We start from the raw sequence: 14,896 nt of genomic DNA, 5'->3' as shown, positions 1-14,896 counted from the left end.
TACACTTCAGTGATACTTCTTAATGACCACATTTCCCTGCCCCATCAAGACTAACTCCTATTACAAGTGGGGACTATGTCATTGTCAGTGAATCGTTTTACAACAGCTTGCATGCATGCATGCAATCACTTCAGAATCTGCGTCTGGATACACCAAATTAGTGCTAACTCGGCATTTTCTTGACAGTATATTAATCGGTAATCCTGCAGTGTTAAACAAAGCAAGTCTACCAATTGTAAAAATGCAGTGTCTGTTGTGGTGACATTTTGCTAATTGTAATAAAAATAACCTTAAAAGCCAATTATGTTGTGTTTTTCAGTTCCTCTCATTGTTCATATAGAATGGCAAATTAACCATGTTTCACTGACAATTTCCATTCAAACAACTATTCAACTTGTATAGATAATGAATATTTTGCAGTTACCTCTCAGGGCCCTCTAACTGGCTCTAATAAAATCCTGTAATGTTGAGTTGCTTCCCAATGCCAGAACAATTCACTTAGGGACGCACCATTAGACTTTGTGAGGGGGTGGTCACGATCGGATTCTGAAATCTCCACCAAAATATAGTTAAACAAACACCATGTTATTTGTGCACATACTAATATTTATTAGACATCTACCATCGAGAACAAAAGAAATTTGCTGTAATTTGAATATTTAAGGAGTTTAAGCAATTTCCACTATAAATAAAGAACCCCTGCCTCAAACTCCACAAAAGTTGCTAGACATATTTTGCCGTTGTCATGCCATTGCTTCTTTTAATAACCAGTTAATCAAATGCCTAATTGACAGGAGGAAATTCAAGACCATATTTGAATAGTAGTATATATTGTCCTCAAAATTACTCTATCACGGCCCAAGTACTCATTGCCTTCAGCAATACTGCCTTGTTATTGTTGTTGACAAAGTATTTTCCTTCTTCATGGAGCATGTGAAAATGCTCAGAATTGTTCCTTCAGCACTGCCTGTATATAATATCTCTGTTATAGAGGACAGTTTGTAATATCTTGACAATAAAAATTATCCGGATAAGCTGGACAATAAAAATAGACACTTGCTGCCTCCGCAACTTTGTAAAAAACCCAAGGAACGATATTTTTTCCACGGTCTAAAGGTTTCAAGTCTCCCAAACGGATTACAACAAAACAGAATATGGCATCCAAAGATCAAATATCTGAATAAATATTTATGTGCTTTCAACATGCTTGAGTGGAATGCAAGGTTATAGAGGTCATTCACATTGACATTAACTTTGTTAATATAATGCAATACCGAGCACATGTTATACCATCCGTCTCTCGACGAAAAAGTCAAGAACTGGTAAAAAACAGGACCATAAAATGTTAAAGATATCGACCTAGCAGTCTGAGAGGGGATGATGAGTTCACACGCAAATAACCACTGTCTGAAAGAGGTATGTTGACGAATACCGGGAAAGAAGGAACAGAACCTATGGCAGTATGGAACATCATGTATAAGAAACGAACGTAGACCGCTGTTGTATGATTACACTATACACACTGGCATTCATACTGAGCTACCTCAATATATGTTCGTGCATGTGAATCCTCCTACCTGGTGACATTAATTTTCTAGGCTGTTTTGAAAAGTAGAAACGTTTGCAAATTCGCTGCACGACAGAAAGAGTTCTTAGATTAACAAAAAGCAAAGATAATTCTTCTTCATGGGTGGATCGTGAACCATGAACAAAATTGAAACACTAGTGCAGCTGTCAATACTTTCAACATTCTGAGGTCCTGTTAGCGAGTCAAATGAGTAATCCCAAAAGCAAAGGATTCAACTGGTTTAATTGAATAGCATGAGCTTTCGAAAACTGGAAGTGTCCTGCCCATAATAAGACAAGATGACTTGGAGTGAAAAGGAAACACTGATTCTCAGAAGCAAAATACCTAGGATGTCAGTAAATTAGTTAAAGTGAAAATGTGCAAACAGCTGATTAAAAGGAATGAGAGATGTGAAAGCAAATGAAAGATGAAGTTCACAGGAAGCAACAAGTTTCATAAGCTACTAGTAATTTATCAGGAATTTATAAAGGGCACCATTGTCCCGATTTGAATCCCAATTTTGTAGAGCCTAGGTGAGTGTTGATCCTAATCTTTATCTTTGCTTGTTATGAGGGTATTTCTATTAGAATTTATGGTGTAGGACTGGAAGTGTCCTGCCCATAATAAGACAAGATGACTTGGAGTGAAAAGGAAACACTGATTCTCAGAAGCAAAATACCTAGGATGTCAGTAAATTAATTTTTGTTAAATTAAGTTTTACCAGACTATGGGCTAAGGGAGAACAACTGTTTTAAGAAGACTCACAGGACCAAGAGAACACAGACGTGTGTTGTTATCCGAGTATGGCTCCCCAATATGTGTTTTGTAACACTCGTGTCGGTCGCGGGCAACACTACAATCTTCTCTACGCATTCTCGAATGTGTGCATGTGTAAACAACATTTTTCAAGTTTTCCGTCGACAATCGACAGTTTTGGAAACAGTCAACTGGTAATTTGCTCTAAATGCTAATTGCACACCACGTGATCGTAAATTAACAGATCACTACAGAGAGGTTGGATGAGGTGTTACAGTTTGGTTCTTATGTCAGAAAGCATTTGTTTGACAAGAACTTGTAATTATGACAACACGGTTATGTAACACTGTCATTCCGTTCTGTCCTTATACGTTAGCTGAAAGAGAATGACCCCTTAGCTGACACAATAGACCCCTTATCTCATCAATAAAATATCACAGAGTGAATCATCTTATCAGTTTACCATAGACAATATGTGTGTGACAAACAATGCCTTATTGTGCACCAAGTATTACAGAAATCTCTCTAGATGACCAATCATGCACAAAAAAATATGAAACATTTCTTATTTCAATGACTGCGCATTAATTACTATATTAACTATACCAGTCACAATGTTGAAGCAGTAGAGTACAATTTTCTAACAAGGTGCCAATTTCCGCATTGTGCCAGAAGTTCGATATCTCGCTGCTTGACTAACGATGTCCTTAACCACTTAAGACTCGAAATAAAAACTTTTTCAAGCAAATTTTCTTCTGTTTCATTGGTCAGATGCCAAAATTTCCCGTACTGTGCATTTGTGTTTGGAAAATGGCTTTGGTTTTGACCACTAACGGGAACGTGCACACAGACGTACAAGTGTTGAGGGTTTTTATGATCATCATGAAAGTTTCTCAGAAAAGATGTAAGGAATAAATACATCGAACACTCCCCCCTTTTTAAATACAATTTCTTCCATCTTATCGTTTTACCATTCTCGGTAAAATGTATCTTCCTCAATGGGGTCCAAAAATTGATCAGGTCATAAAATGTTGATGACTAATTAACATTTATTATCACAAATTATACTTTTTTGCCTGCTTAGTTGTGTACACTGAAGTAAGACATGAGCAAGAGCACAACTTCACTCACATTGATAATGATAATCTTCTTTGTGTAATTCTCATCGGCCTCTGATGAAATAGCACATCATTTATTTACCAAGTAATATCATTTATTTCCTTTAATCTCCCACACATTTATTAGAATATGTTAAGTGAAGTTTATTAGCGCTTTCTTCAGTTTTAACCCTTCATCTTTGTCTGACTGTAGTTTTCGCAGTCCTGAATCTTTGAAACGTTGGTGTTGAAACTTTCTAAACGAAATGAACAAATAAATGAATGAAAAAAGACCTGGACCTACTTTCACTTCTTTCCTTGGTCATGAATATCAATACATTGCAATAAACTATACAGTATCGTATCAAGATGGTTATAACTGGTAATTCTATTAAGCAATATGTCACTTAAAAACTTAATCACTACCATGACTAGACTACTTCCAGAAATTCTCCGTGTCTGTCTCTTTCTAAAACGCTAGTTCTGGAAGAGAGACGTGGTGAAGTCCACATAATCCAGGGCTCCGGGCACTTCCCTTCCCTTGCTGTCTCGATAGGGCTTAATGTGTAGGATACACCACTCTGTCTGTTCGTTTGGTAAATTCTAAAGGACAAAGCGTACAGAAAACGTGGAAAAGTTACCTTCAACTCATACAGGAAGCAAAGTTTGCTTAAAAATTCACTTTAGTACATAAAACATATAGAGCAACTTTTTGCAAGTAAAAACTAATAGCAACAGGAGAGTGGATTTTCTCTGTCACATGATAGGACCATTGTTTCATGTAATTCTTGTAGCTGTACAAGCATTTCAATCCATTGCGCACTAGTGCAATAATAGGGACAGTGACTGAAAACAATGTTGGTTATGTTCTAAATGAAACTTACCGAATACAGCTCTTGCTTGGTGACGTATGGCTTGTTCTCAGAGCTGAGAGCACGGCAAACGTTTTCAATTTCTTCGCTGGATTGGACATCTTTAGTTTCACGACTTATCATGTATTTTGCAAGGACACAAAGCCTTCCCCTGTGAAAAGAAAAGGGACCGTTATATTAGTAGGCATTCAAGTGGAGCATTTCTGTATGCCCATGCGATATGTTAAATGTGTGATACATGTGATATACAAACACTACAATTCCCATGTCAACATGATACATCAATAGGTGCTCACAGAATGGCTCTATGGTGTGGTAGAAATTCCTTGGTAACACAAAAATGCTTGCTTTCCTCAATCTCGAACCAAACATCACCTATATTTTAACCCCTTCACTCACCTGTTGGGATCTACGCCGTCCAGAATACTCAGGAACTTAGGTTCGTCCTGACCTTCCTCAACAACCAAACTTGTATCCGAGTGAACGTAGACAGGACTTGATTCTTGGTGGTCCAGCTTGCAAGTCTTATCCTTGTCGAAATGTCTGTGAAAGTCAAACAATCTATATCATAAACTGTCTGTTGCTGACAAACAACTTATTTCATAAAATGTCTGAGAGACAAACAGCTTGTGTCATGAAATGTCTGTTACAGACAAACAATTTCAAGAGAGCCTTTCACATCAATCATACTTTACAATTGATTAAATCTGAATATTGTGACATTTGAAAACCCTTACACAGTGTTTTCTCCATAGTGTGCCACTGCACGAATCTCCACCTTTCTAATCTATCATGCCTCATAAAATAACATAAATGGGCGGCAAGTTGGCCCTCAACAATTGGATCCTGCCTGAGATATTTTTACAATAGTATTTAACGTAATAATGATAGTGACATTCCGAACTATGATTAACGTCACGTAGTTGATTTAATCTACCATATGCCTATCAAGCTTCCTATCTGCACAATTTGAACGACTATCATCACACTTTGCACACGGTTTGTTTGTCCCGCCCTTCTTTTTAATTCTGGGTTCTACTCATTATAAGAAGCTTATTTTACTGAAATAGTTGGGCAGATTAGATGGTCGAGCCATTTTTGACATTGGCTTATATACAAATATCTTAATGAAAGTTACTTACTTGAACATCATGCTGAACTCCTTGAGGGCTTCTTCGCTGACACCGGTGGTGTTGCGGGCTTGGATTTGCTGTTCCAGGTTGTGCTGCGTTCTCTTACCGAGCTGATCTAGCTGATCTCACTGTTGAGCCAGACCCACGGCGCCAAGCTCCGTATAGCTGTGGTGCAAGGATAAGAGAGATGGATAAGAATTGCCTTCAGTCATTGACAGTGTCAAACAGATGGTAAACATGCACCGTGTATATATTTTTATCTCTTTTTATCTCTTTCATTTTCAAGGTAGTGAGATTTTTAAACTCTAATGCGCTCTACGGGATATAATAATAATAATAATAATAATAATAATAATAATAATAATAATATAATAATTATTATTATTATTATTATTATTATTATTATTATTGTTGTTGTTGTTGTTGTTGTTGTTGTTGTTGTTGTTTAAGCAAGTAAAGAAGCTTCTGAAATACTCACTGTGTACAAGTTCATCAAAACAGAAAAAGATGAACACCGAAGCCGAGTCATAAATAGCAATCTGCTGAAATAACGTAAAACTGTCAGTACCATAAAAATCTGAACCATGTCTGCAACACCATTCACCTGGACATCCGTTGAATACTATATATTAGTGCCTGAATACATGGGTTTATGTGCCCGAGAGCAGGTGACATGCAAATTGTCTCCTGCTGCGAGGGCACAAAAACCCATGTATTCAGGCAATAATATTTTTATTACATGCCTCTTCACAGTTAATGCTAAATAACATTTAGTTACATGCAGGGCATTTTCAAATAATTTTACCATTATCAACCTGCCTAAAACAGATATTAACGAAAATCAAAAGAGCAGTGCGCTCATGGATATTTTACATCTAGCGTTCAACGTCTACATTGACGTCGAAAACGTCGAAGGGCTTCACTGGACCGGGTAACCATGGAAACCGGTCAGTACATCGTTCACCGGCCCGCTAACTTCCCGGATGTTCCTATTCAAATCAATGTACTGATTTGCACTCACATCGAGGCATGTAATAAAAAGTATACGAATTGCTGAGGGAAACACTATATTATGAATTTAGTTCATGTATAGTATATTACTGTAGGCTTTGGTATTTTAGTCGGATTAACTTCAGCTGCCATTAAAACTTGGTGGTAGAGTGTGCCTCGGGCACAGATATTTGAACTCTCAAACGATTAAAATATTCTTTCGGCCTAACACTTGTAGGGACTCATTTTGAAGCTAATGCAGTAAATAAAGTTTTTACTGGCATGGCATGAGGTGTCAACTGGTCCAAAATATTCTACGATAATACCGAAACCACCAAAAAATAACGGTGATCATATATTTGGACCTATATATTTAATTTTTGAGATCAAGATCTTTGCATTTTCCAAGAAAAATGTGTGAATGCTAAACTTTGGTCAAAGTTTGAATTCGATGCCTATTGCATGCAATCTGTATATACATTTGCCTTTGCAATAGATACGAGAATTTAATAGGGATTGTAGGAGTGGCTATAACTAGTGATAAGAAACCTCTTAAAATCTGAATTTTACTGGCACCTTGCCCCAGTTCTATATTGACAACTGTCTGATACTCTTTAGAAAAAGTTGGTAAGGTTGGTAGGAACAGATTTTTGTTCAGAAACAAACAATGTTCACTGTGTACATATAATCAATGATTCATGACAAGTGCTAATTTCTCCAATAAAATGGCCAAAATACATAGCAATCAACTGTTCTCTTGAGTTCAAAATCTCAACATTAAGTACACGTTCTCAAAGGCATAGAGTTCGCAAGAAGCTGTTATCAACAAAACTTTCATAGTTTATAAAGGTGGTTTATATCACCAAGTGTCGTAGAATAATGGTAAGTTATTTTTTAAAATATTTTTATTACCATTGGTATTACTTTAAGCATTTGAGGAATATGAAATTGCATTTCACACTAATAACTACGCCCAGACCGGTCTAACTTGACATGACAATATTATTTTACACGGTGCCGTATAAAGACAAAGAAGTCATTTAAGATGCCAAACTTGGTAACACCAATGACATATTTCGGCCAATAGAGACAAAACTATGCTTGACGAAAAGGCGAAAGTCAACTCTTTCCTGAAAATTCTAACCAAACTGTTTAACTACAAACCAGACAGTGCAGCAAAAGTCAGTTTAGTGGTGATATTACCATATGTAAAGTTATCGAAGCCAGGTCACATACATGTCAATCGCTAAAATCTTATATTTTGTTTGGTGCATGGAGGGCCCTGCAAGCCAGCGGACTAAAGTCTACAAGGGATACACTGGTTAAGGCAGAGCAATAGGGAATCATAAAATTTCTATAATGATGGATATTATTACAATAGACGGCTATGGAATTGATGAGATGGATTCACTTGTTTGAAATGGAACAAGCTTACACATTTTTTCTAAACAAGACAGCACCCTTAGCCCATACAGCTACCGAGAAGAACTACAAGGTCATTGCCCACAACCGGTCGAATCTTTTAGTAATTCACGCCCTCTACAGGCTTGTTGTTTAAAATCCTTGATGAACAGTTACCTGCAGCGGCTAGCATCCTCAAGTTTGGGACACACACAGCTGGAAAGGATAGACTTGCCGCGATAGGAGAAATGTTACAACATATGAAGGGGATTAGTGTAAAGACGTAAAGGGAAACGAGGTTGTCCAAAATGCAGAATATTAAAGCAAGGGGGTGACTGAACTAATAAAAACTGACGATACCAAGGAAAATATATCACTACCAGTGACAATGGCAGAGTCCATATTGGATAGCAAAAGACCCTGTGACTGGTAAAATCATCAACCTCACCAGCAAGGGTGCTACAACGGCTGAAACAACATGGTATCAGACTGAAATATTAAAAGAAGAAAATTTAGAAACCTGGACTGTTGTTGTAGGTAAATAATATCGGTCAGAGTCGCAGTCTTTCTTTGGGAAAACTTTCATGATTCTAGTAAACAAAGGTAATTCCGATATTGCAGCTACACAGTTGAAGTCAAGAATAAAACTCATGTTGGTGCCCTCATGATATACTAAATTCACAACACAATTACAAGGAAAGCAATGTAACCAAAATATTTTCGGTTAGGGTGGTGGGAACAGATTGTTCACAAGCAAGCAATTTGAAAAATCAAAATCATAAGGATAGCAATGTTACCAAAAACATTGTCGGATGGGTCGGTGGGAACAGATCTATGTTAACAAACAAGCAATTTAAAAAAGTGTAAAGATAATCAATTATTCACTACAGGTTCTAATTTCCTAAATACAATGTATTTGTGTTTGGAAAATGGCTTGATGGCTTTGACCACTAACAGGAACGTGCGCACAAACTGACAAATGTTGAGGGTTTTTCACGATTATGGTGAACGTTTCTCAGAAAAGATGTAAGGAGTACACACATTGAAACACCCCCATTTTTCTATACAATTTCTTCCATCTTATCGTTTTACCATCCTTGGTAAAATGCATCTTCCATAAATTGAAGTGGTCCATGGGGTCAAAAATTGATAATATCATAAAATTTTGATGACTAATTAACTAATGCAGCAAATGTCATTCAGTTTAGTGTTGATATTACCATGTGTAAATATATTGAAGCCTGGTCACATTAATGTCAATTGCTAACATCTTATAGTTGTTGGTTGCATATAGGACTCGCAAGCCAGCGGACTAAAGCTTAATTGCGGTAAACTGGCTAAAGCTGAGCAATAGGGAGTCATAACATTTGTATGTATGATGCAGGATGTTATTACTATAGATGGCAACGGAATTCATGAAATGCATTCACTGGTTTAAAAAGGAACAAGCATACATTTCTTCTCAACGAGACAGCACTCTCGGCTCATACAGCTACCGAGAAGAACCGCCAATTTCGGGTTACAAAATATAATGAAATCCTCAATGTGATGTTTGTGTTTACAACCTCACATTCTAATCAGTCAACACGTAGTGCAATCACTGACACTGGGTCTGATCTTGAACAGAGTGCTAATAACATTTATAGAGATGCATCTCTGTAAGTAAGAACCTGATACGCTCTGGCTGAAATACCTATGTCTCAACAATGATTAATCCATAACAAAGCACTGACTTCCTTACAGGATTCCAGTCTAATAGTGAAATCCTGAAAATGTCCATCACCGATTACTGTGTACATAGTAATCTTGGCATAAACCTATTTGTGCATACTAAGTAATTGCCTTATTTGGTCAAGTAGGTGTGTGACTATCTTCAATTGGCAAACAGGTGGTAACAATATTAAAATCGGCAGAACCATTTGTTAATGGCAAGTACATGATTTTGGTCTGCCAAAAGAGGATGGTGTTACAGTAAGACTTTTTGTCAATGCTAGGCGAGACATTGTGTACTGGGGTCAACTGTATACATTTGTATCTGTGGACTGGATTCAAGTAAACCTAAAAGATACCACGCTCAACATTATTCGTCTGAAGAATGGAACATTGTAGGAGCTAATCTAGGAAGCCTTTTTGATTAGATTTAAGCCAAGAGGAGGCTAGAAAAGATATACTGTAAACCTGTAGCAGGATATAGGACTGTCCTCCCACGGGTGAAGGAAAACAGTCCAAGCAATTAAACACAAAGACACTGCGAGCAACACTTAATTTGACATTTATCACAAAATCGTGGCAGGAGGACTAGAGAAAGAAAATGTAGATGTTACAGGCTTGTTGTTTAAAATCTTCAGTGAACGGTTAACTGCAGCGGTTACAATAATTGAGCCTTAGAAAGACACAGCTAGAAAGGGTAGACGTGCCATGATATTTATACACGGGTGAATGGACTGATAAAACCTAACGAGGCCGAGGAAAATGAGACTGCTACCAGTGACAATAGTAGTGTCTATTACAGACGGGGAAAGACTCTTAGACTGGTAAAAACATTAAACCATGTGTTTCAACGGCTCTAACAAACAGGACATCAGACTCAAATAATTAAAGAAGATCTACAACTATATTTTGATTTTTCAAGCAAGCTTGTATTATGATATTAACCTCACTTACAGGCACACTCTTGCTCTGGGAAACAATTCATGATTCTGGTAAACAAAGGTAATTTCTGATGGATTAGACAAAATAAAATTATTAAAAAATTAATGTGACTGTAATCTGGAAACAACAGATCAAATATTTTAATAAAAATAAAACTGTATGACATGATTCCACTCGTATAAACATGCATAACAGGTAAAATGAATAATGATGTACATTGACAAAATACGTCATCAGAAAAGTTGAACATTGGAAATCGCCAACTTTAACATTTAAAACCCAAGATGCAGCTGCAAATGAGATGCAAAACATTTATGCTGCATATGCACAACCTTCAGAAACATTGACGAAGGCAAACAATTGAAAGCACAGGAAACGACCGTACAAATCACAGTCATTCTGAACTATGAATACAGAACAAAAATATGCTGTAACATTTGTGATTTAAGGGACATATGGCATGCATTATAAATAGTCTACCAAATGTAAATTTGTAATAAATTGGCATTGAATAGTATCCATTTCAGGATTATACACAGAGATTATCAGGTACGTTAACAATAACAGTTCTCGCGTCGTCCGGAAATTATAGCCAAGTCAAGGATAACATATTTGAAATATTACCAACATTGTAGACGCACTCATATGAACATTTCCTGACAAGCAGTAAAAGTCGGCATTGGAGGTAGGTATGGGGTTTTAATGCCACAAAATCACAAGAGCAGAACATCGACAAAATACGTTACATATGTTGTGTGAAAGCAGGTGCAAGAAAGCATCTTTGAAGAAGCAGTAAGAAGTAGGGTTAGGGATTTCCCGTCATCCTTAAATCACAAAACAATAAAACCAAAAGTGTGCTCAGAAATATCCAACTTATAAATAAATAGTCGATATTGCATCTTCACAGTTGCAGTTATGATTAGAGCTCATGTTAATGGTCTTAATACTGAATTCACACCAAAGTCACAGGAAAACCAATATTACAAAAATTATGTCCATTAATATAGGGAAGTCCACATTTAAATCAAATGTTGGACTTATCATAACTTGTCAGGGAGTTGAGTCCAGACAGACTCTAAGGAGTGAGAAAGTGAGTACTTCTCTCACTACAGGCTTGACGTACGAATAAACCGTGCAGAGCTCATGGGACAAATCACGCGTGAAGGTCTTGACGTGAAATCTCAAGGTCTGGTGAAAATCTGTACTGCCCTATATTGATACTGAAAAGAAGCTATCCAGAGAACACTGGAAAATTCTTGACTTTCCATTGATAAGGTAATTATGGTTCTAAAAATATCTTCAGTTGTACTAAATATGCCTTCACAATGTTCAAGACTAATGTGGTCATGGGGAATGACCTGCATAACAATAGTTAATATAGGCCTACTAGTTCGTGATAGCATTCTGGTGCCATTATGAAACCACAGGCGTAATGATTATTTGATTAACAATTCATATATTCTTTCATCACAACATAATATCCATCTGTAGATTTATTTCCGCATTTACATTTTTTGTGGAAGCAATACAATAAGTAACAAACAACAAAATTGCTATTTTATACGACTGCTTTTATTCTTCGAGATATTTGTGTGAGTCACTGTTTTCCATCCACTATATAGTGTATATTATTAATCATCTGTGTCAATGAGAAACCTAAACGTCCTGCTGTTCTCGTTTTCCTACCCAAACCTATCCTACCTCTCGAAATAGCATTGATAATACCAACACTATGAAATTGTAGGACTTCAGAATGATTTGAAATATTACTTAAGGGGACCTGAAGTATTTTTGCTGATAAGCCATCAAAAGTAAGTTTCAAGTCGCATGATGTCTTCATCCTATAGGATTAAAGTCATTTACCCTATTTAATCCAATATAAAGGATGTGAGCTTAGTCTGTGTTACATTAACAAGCTTAATAAAATGAACACAACCTTTCAACTTTTGATGGAGGTGATTAGTGTTTATTGGTTGTGTCCTTCCTGCACTCAAATGTCATATTTATCCTTATATGTATCTTGACCATCACTCAAGAAGCACATTGTAAGAGAGAGGTGCATACTTGAACTTGAAAGCATGATAAAATACTTGAGAAATACGGAAGGGGAGCTAGGCAAGGGGAAGAATTCTGTCGGGTTGGCAAGTCACTTGGTATGCCACATAACAACTTAGGTCAAAGATAACTGTAAGCAGCTTTAGAATGACGATACTTTCGCGCTTGCTATAGGCTAACAGCTAAATGGAAAATTAACCTTTTTAAACGTTGATTTTAGTCTAGACTACATCAACAATCTTAATAAAATAAACATGACCTTTCAACTTTTGATGGAGGTTATTAGTGTTTATTGGTTGCTTCTTTCCTCCGCTCGAAGGTCATATTCATCCTCAACTGTATCCAGACTATCACGCAAGAAGCACAGGGTAAGATAGAGGTGCATATTTTACCTTAAAGCATGATAAAATAGTTTAGAAACACGGAAGGGGACTAGACAAGGGAAAGAACTCTGTCGGGTTGGCAATTCGCTTGATATGCTGCATAACAACTAGGTCAAAGATTACTATAAATTTCAGCAGTTTTTGATTGTCGATACGTTTGAGCGTGTATAACAGCCAAATGGAAAATTATCCTTTAAAACGTTGATTTGATTTTTAAGAATACTCGTAAGAGCGTAAATGGCCCCCTGCGTTCGGCGGGACGAGGATTGGGAGACTGGTGTCCGCCATCTTGAATTTGAAGTGGTGCGGCCTTCCATGCTTTAGCAGTATAAATGTGACTGGTTAGTTATAATATCACTCTCTAAATAGTATGACATGAATATTTCAATAGTGATAGGGTGAACCTTAATTCAGCGAGTGGTTTTCATGATATTATAATTACTTTCGTCCAATAAAATAAACTAAAGGAGCTACAGGGTTGGGCCGGGTGAATTCCATGCACACACATACTACAAAGTATGACCCTCCCCTATCCTTGTGTCTAAAGAGTGACCCTCCCTCTTGTCCAACATTCTAAAACTTGACCCTCCCCCCTGAACCCTGCAGTATTCTCTGCAGGAATTTCTGAAGCAGTATCAGCTAATTTACATAACACTTGGTTTAATTGTTATGTAATTTCGGGACAAAAATTACAGGGGGAGAGCTGGCGTTTTGGGAGGGAGTGTCGCAATTTATCACGCAAGAATTTTGAAGGGACATGACATTCAATGCATTTGCAGGAGGGTGGCCATATTTTGCGCAACTATCGGACGGCAAGATGTGGCTGATATAGTCCTTCACCCAAAAATATCAAATCACATTACATGGAAGTATATTAGGCAAACTATTTACAATTTCCCCCACAAAACAAGCTATATCTGTAGATTCATATATGTTTGATAACATATGTAAATGAACTTTGCTTGAAGTGGGAAGTAAAACATGCATGTAAATGTATGAACAAGTAATTTGCTTTTTTGATTTCATCGAAAATGTTGATTCACTATACATGGTTGGCTATGAGAGAACTAATTCAAGTTTTTTCCAAATAAAAGTAACTGTGCATTCATAGACGTTTGACAATTGATATAAGTGTACTTAATAAGACTTAGCCTTGTCTATAGTAATCAAAATGTGATTTTTGGACGCAAAAATCTGTTCCACTGGCTTAATATGCGCTTAATGTGCCCGGTTTCGATCAAAGGTTGTTGATATGCTGTCAATGTTAAGTTAATGTATATTCACAACAAAGCTGAAAGAATATCAGGTATTGATCGATATATGTCTATGGTCTGATTACACGTAGATTTAAACGCAGAACGATTTATAGGTAAAATACGTATGCAGAAACTCGAAAAACGTTTTATCATGAGGGGAGATACAATGAGAGATGTTGACCGTACAGAATGTCTCTTTCTCGAAAGATAAGATGCTTTTTAACTCTTCTTAATACTGATACATTTAATTGCTATTTTTAACTTTTTGTTTGGAAATTCTTTGTGCACCCTTATCAGTCCCTTTTCGACCTTAGCGAGACATTAATCGAGCTAAACAGATTAGTTAAGCCAAGTCACTAAAGAGTCAATCTGACGACAAGTCTCCCTACTACCTTTCGCTTTGTAATAAGACGAGGATTCGGTTGAAATCCATGCCATCTTAGTTGTAACAATTAAGCAACGCGTAAAGCATAGCGTAACGGAAAAGAAATGTCGCCATCTTGAAAACGTGTTTACATGTGTGAGTGTGTACTTGTGTTCAACGCGCTCATTTCTCTGTATGTATAATAATTTTAGTCTTTTATTGGTTCTTCGAGACTCACTACACACTTGTCGATATTTACTACAAGACAGGCCGATATTCGTTCTTGTCTCAGTCAAAACATTCACGGTTGACATTCAGGGGCCAATATCAAAAGTCATTCAGAAAGGAGACCTGACTCACATCAAAACCA

The 14,896-nt window shown here is 36.9% G+C and overlaps 1 long non-coding RNA gene across 1 annotated transcript; it reads right to left on the bottom strand.

The window, feature by feature from the left end:
* Window positions 1–3,875: 3,875 nt before the first annotated feature.
* LOC139114901 (uncharacterized) lies at window positions 3,876–5,570 on the bottom strand. The gene is made up of 3 exons (XR_011547991.1): window positions 5,435–5,570; window positions 4,305–4,835; window positions 3,876–4,023 (listed from the first exon to the last, which is right to left on the bottom strand). It is a non-coding gene; the product is annotated as an uncharacterized lncRNA (long non-coding RNA).
* Between the last annotated feature and the right edge of the window lie 9,326 nt (window positions 5,571–14,896).

This window comes from Ptychodera flava, chromosome 16, assembly GCF_041260155.1.
Source record: "Ptychodera flava strain L36383 chromosome 16, AS_Pfla_20210202, whole genome shotgun sequence".
NCBI lineage: Eukaryota > Metazoa > Hemichordata > Enteropneusta > Ptychoderidae > Ptychodera > Ptychodera flava.
Note: the sequence above shows the minus strand (reverse complement) of the source record. Positions and strands in the feature narration are given on the sequence as shown.